Source organism: Nannospalax galili, unplaced genomic scaffold (genome assembly GCF_000622305.1).
Source record: "Nannospalax galili isolate Female #2095 unplaced genomic scaffold, S.galili_v1.0 scaffold8, whole genome shotgun sequence".
Lineage (NCBI taxonomy): Eukaryota > Metazoa > Chordata > Mammalia > Rodentia > Spalacidae > Nannospalax > Nannospalax galili.
In genome coordinates, this window is record NW_008358318.1 from 1169097 (window position 1) to 1174632 (window position 5536).

The 5536-nt window shown below is 46.0% G+C and overlaps 1 long non-coding RNA gene across 2 annotated transcripts in view; it reads right to left on the bottom strand.

Moving 5' to 3' along the window:
• Nucleotides 1-827: 827 nt before the first annotated feature.
• LOC115068170 overlaps nucleotides 828-5536 on the bottom strand; it is a 22435-nt gene continuing 17726 nt past the window's right edge. The window contains exon 3 of one of the 2 annotated variants that reach the window (XR_003847545.1): nucleotides 828-1990. This is a non-coding gene — a long non-coding RNA (uncharacterized LOC115068170). Of the gene's footprint in view, nucleotides 1991-4151; nucleotides 4211-5536 lie in introns of those variants that run through there. The other variant, XR_003847544.1, reaches the window with a different exon arrangement.

Consider the following 5536-nt stretch of genomic DNA (forward strand, 5'->3'; position numbering starts at 1 on the left):
TGCAGCCCCAGTTGTCCTGGAACTCACTATATAGACCAGGCTGGCCTTGAACTCACAGAGATCGCCTGCCTCTGCCTCCCAAGTGCTGGGACTACAGGTGTGTGCCACCATGCCCAGCTTTTTTGGTCTTTTTGAGACAGGGTCTCCCTATAACCCCAGCTGGCCTGGGACTCACTATGTAGACCAGGCTGGTCTTAAACTCACAGAGATCTGCCTGTCTATGCCTCCTAAGTGCTGGGACTAAACATATGCACCACCACGTCCAGCACAAATATTTTTCTTTAAAAAATACATGCTTTCCTAACCTGGGGATGCTTAATAAAGAAACCTTAGGCCAAATATGGTACTGTATGCCTTTGATTCCAGAACTTGGGAGGTAGAGGCAGGTGGAGTTCTGTGAGTTTGAGGCCAGGTAGGGCTACATAAATGAGACTCTGTTTCAAAAAAACCACACACACACACACACACACACACACACACACACACGCAAAAGAATGAAAGAAAAAGAAGGAAGGAAGGAAGGAAGGAAGGAAAAAAGGAAGGAAGGAAGGAAGGAAGGAAGGAAGGAGGGAGGGAAGGGAAAATGGGCTGGAAAGATGGCTTGGTGGTTGAGAACAATGACTGCAGAGGACCTAGGTTCAATATCCAGCACCCATGAGGCAGCTAACAACTGTCTGTAACTCCAATTCCAGGGAATTCATGCCCTCTTCTGACCTCTGAGGGCACTGCAGGGACACGTGTGTACTTACATACATGGCAGGCAATACACATAAAATAAAAATAATAAAAAAAATTTAACAACAAAAAAAGAAATCTTTATTACAGAAGGACCATTCTGATAATTACCATATTTATCGCTTTGGCAATTACTTTGCTCTTAGTTGCAGACAACAGAATTCACTGTCATGACTTTTAACAGAAAAGGATTACAGCCCCATGGTAGGTGGCTCATAGGATTGCCAGCAGTGCTTGGAAAACAGACTAGGATGCTGACAACCAGACACAAGCCCAGGAGAAAAGTTTAATCTGTAACATGCATGTTTTCATGGAAATCCCACTGCTGCTGCTCACCAACTGGGCACTAGAACTTCCAAAGCTCTTCCACCATGGTTGTTACCAAAAGACGACAGATCCACCTGCACGTGGCTGCATCTGAATAACCTTCTCAGTCCTAGAACCTGTGCTCTGCATATCTCCGCCCACATGTAGAAGCCACGGTGGGCCTCAGAAAGGGTTAGAGAGTGGATGTTAGGTGGATCTATATGTGGAATCTGCCATAACGACTACAGCTGTTTCAGGTAATATGTGTGAAAGAATGGTGGCAAACTACAAGAGACAGTGAAAATAACATGTCCAGCACTGTGCTAACTACCTCCTGTGTGTTATGTCAGTTAGTCTTCACGGTGACCCTCTGAGGCAGGGGATATTTATGCCCTTGATTTGTAAGAGAAGGCACAGAAACAGCAGGTTAATTAACTTGCTTCCAGTTTCACCATAAGTAGAGCTGGGATTCATTCAGTTGTCTGAAAAGCCGTGCTTCCAACTAGCATATTAATGATAGTTTACTTATAGTTAGTTTTTATTACTTTTATTTTAAAAATATTAGTATGTATGGTGTGGGTGTGCATGCACATGTGTATGCCATAGCAAATGTGTGGAGCTGGTTCTCTCCCTCCACTTGTTGAGGCAGGGTCTCTGTTGCTGTTTCTGCTGTTCCGCGTACTCCAGGTTGGCTAGCCCAGGAGCTTCTGGAGAAATTCTCTTGTCTTCACCTCTCACCTTGCGTAGGAGTGCTGGGTGGATTACAGACACGCACCAACACATTCAGCTTTCTTAGGGCACAGGCTTGTGCAGCAAGCACTTTAACTCAACGGTCTATCTCCCCAGCCACCTATTATTAGTTTTCAGTCTGTCTGGAAGGTCCATCTTGACTAGGTAATCTGTGTTTCTCAAGTTCCCGGAAGATTCTGCCAATGCTGGGACTTTGATACTTGTGAAACCGGAAAAAGAAATGAGATATTGTGAACATGGATTACAAAGGAGAGGGTTCATCTGACCAGTCCTGGGTTATATTACTTCTGTGTCCAATCTAAGGTGATTGGCCCCAAGGAGAGGATAGACACCAAATGGAAAATGTCAGCTAAAAAAATTTACCTTTGAAGAGAATGGAAAAAGGATTAAATTTCTATAACCAGTTCAGCCTCTCCAGGAGGCTTCATATGAAGGGGCAGGAGAAGAATACTTTAAAGGGCTAATCTTAACTGTAGGCAAAACTTAAATAATTTTCCTCTCTCTTCATTTCTAAAGACAGAGTCAGCCACACAGGACAGGGCCTGTGGTGTTCCACAACAGTACGGCATGAATGCAGGAGCAAGTGCAATTAACATTCAAAGGTGTGGACTATTTCCCCACCATCTAAACCGGCAGCATCTTACTGTGATTGTGAAGTGTGGACTCACAGCACTATTTCTCCTGCACAGCACACCCTGTACATGTTAAAAAATGTGCAGAAAAATCTTCAGCATTCTAAACTCAAGCGTCCCACAGTGGATGGAGCCTACTGAATTATAGAATGGGAGACACTTTCAAAAGAGCATCTGATTCAGTGTCCTCCTACCTCCTGTTTCTAAATTAAAAAGCCGAACCCAACTCCACTGTAGTCATGCTTTAATTTCATTCGAAACTTGTGTCATCCTGTTGAATTGGGTCCTACAAGGATGAGTGCCAGGCAAATCTCTGGAGCTCCTGGTGTTTGGTCCAGACACAATACCTGGCCTGCTTTAGCTACTTTTGGACTAAAGCATTTTCTTGTTTGCATGCAGAACACCGTTTTAAAATGTAATATGGAAATCACTATTGGATATAAATAAGCTTTAAATGGTATATGAACAATTTTTTTTTTCTTTGAGATATAGTCTATGTTGCCTAGTTTGGCTTCACACTCCTGGGCTCAAGCACTCTTTCTGTCTCAGCTTCTTGAGTAGCTGAGACTACAGGCACACATTGCCATGCCTAGCTTATAGTATATTTTAATTTTTGCTTTGAGGTAGGGTCTTACATATCCCAGGCTGGCCTCAAACTCACTATGCAGCCAATGATGACTTTGATCCTCCTGACTCCACCTTCTAAGTGCTGGGATTACAGGGGTGCACCACCATACCTTGTTTTTGTGGTTCTGAGGATTAAATCCAGGGCTTAGAGCATGCCAGGCAAGCATTCTACCAACTGAGCAACATCCCAACCCCATGCCCAACTTATGAATAAATATTTTATTTATTATTTTTATTTTAGGTGTGTGCATGTGTTGACTGCATGTAGGTAAGTGCACCTGTGTTGTGCAATGCCTGAGGAGGACAGAAGAGGCTGTCAGATCCCCTGGAACTGGAGTTATGGACAGTTATTGTTAGCTGCCATGTGGGTGCTGGGATTCAAACCAGGGTCTTCTGCAAGAACAGCCAGTGTTCTTAACCACTGACAAATAAGTTGCTGGCAAGATGGCTCAGCAGGTAAAGTTGCTTGCTGCCAAGCCTGATTATCTGGGTTTGATCCCCATGGTCCACACAGCAGAAGGAAAGAATTGACATCCTCAAGTTGTCCTCTGACTTCCACATGTGCACTGTGACATGAGAGTGCACACACACACATACACACAAACACAAATGTAATTAAAAAATGAAAAACATAGACCAGGTCACATGTGAAATTCATGGATATTATTACTTCTAGTATGTTCAAAATTTTTTTTTGCCGGGCGTGGTGGCGCATGCCTTTAATCCCAATGGGAGGCAGAGGCAGGCATCTTTGTGAGTTCAAGGCCAGCCTGGTCTACATAGTGAGTTCCAGGACAGCTGGGGCTACAAGGAGACCCTGTTTCAAAAAAGACAAAAAAAAAATTTATTTTTAAAGGGGAGAAAAAAAAATCACCGTAAGAAACTACAATTAAGATGGGCGTGGTGGCACAAACCTTTAATCCCAGCACTTGTGAGGCAGAGGAGGATCTCTGTGTGATCCTCCTCCTGCTGCTGCTGCTGCTGCTGCTGCTGCTGCTGCTGCTGCTGCTCCTGCTCCTCCTCCTCCTCCTCCTCCTCCTCCTCCTCCTCCTCCTCTTCTTCCTCCTTCTCCTCCTTCTCCTAGATCTTTATCCCTCATAGATCAAGGCCAGCCTGGTCTACATGGCAAGTTTCAGGCCAGCTGGTGCCACAGTGAGACCCTGTCTCAAAAAACAATTATTTTTATTTTACTTATGTGTGTGTTTGTGTGTGGGATATGTACAGATGAATACAGTGGTTCCCAGAGGCCAGAGGACCACATTAGATCCCCTGGAGCTACATTTACAGGTAGTGTGAGCCGCTAGACGTGGGTGCTGCAAATTGAAATCTGGCCCTCTGGAAAAGCAGCATATTCTCTTATATGCTGAACCATCTCTCCAGCCCCCAAGCCACCATTTTTTAGGTCGTAGGACTTGGAAACAGTGGTTACATTTTCTCTCAGTCTGAGCTGATGGACTGTTGATTCCCTTTTTGATATGCCATCCATGTTCTCTGCTATCTGTATACCTCATGGCAGAGAGTGACTAAAACAGGTGCTCTACCCAAGGCCGCCGCCTCCTCCTCCTCCTCCTCCCCCTGCCCCTCCCCCTCCTCCTCCATCTTTATCCCTCATAGATCTTTATCATATTTTGTTTACAATGGCCTGGGATCTGCCCTGAGGCTGCTAGAGTAGCTTTTCCCTCCAGCAGAGACTCCTACAAGTGCCTGTGAATTTTCATCCTGTTGGTGTGGTCCTTATGGGAAGATTTAGGAAGAGAAGTGCTGCTGCCTTAGGTTGAAACAGACTGGGAAGTGATTTTATCCCAAGGTCTCCTGCCTGGCTGGACTCTCCCTGTTCCTGCTTCGCCCATCTGCCTTGCCTTTGCCTTGCCTTGCCTTGCCCTGCCCTGCCCTGCCCTGCCCTGCCCTGCCCTCCCCTCCCCCTCCCCTTCCCTTTCCGTTCCTTATTTAATTTTGTCTTTTTGAGACAGGGTCTCCCTGTTAGCAGCCCCAGCTGGCCTGGAACTCACTATGTAGACCAGGCTGGCCTTGAACTCACAGAGCTCTGCCTGCCTCTGCCTCCCGAGTGCTGGGATTAAAGGTGTGCACCACCATGCCCGGCTATTTATTATTTTTATGTGTTTTATGTGTTTTGCCTGCATGCATGTCGGTGCACCACATGCCTGCAATGCCTGGAAGAGGCCAGAAACGGGTGGGAGCCCCTGGAACTGGAGTTACAGACAGTAGTTAGCCACCAAGTGGGTGCTGGGAATCAAACCCAGGCCCTCTGGAAGAACAGCCAACGTTCTTAATGGCAGAGCCATCTCTCCAGCCCTTAGTGTTGGGTGTCTTGCTCCATTGTTTTTCAACTCATTTTTTGAGGCAAGGTGTCTCACTGAACCTGGACATCATTGATTCAGCTAGGTTGCCTGGCCCCAGGAGCCTCCCGGACCCCTGCCCTCATCCTTGCAGCACTGCAGCTACAGATGCTCACCATGCAAGGGTTT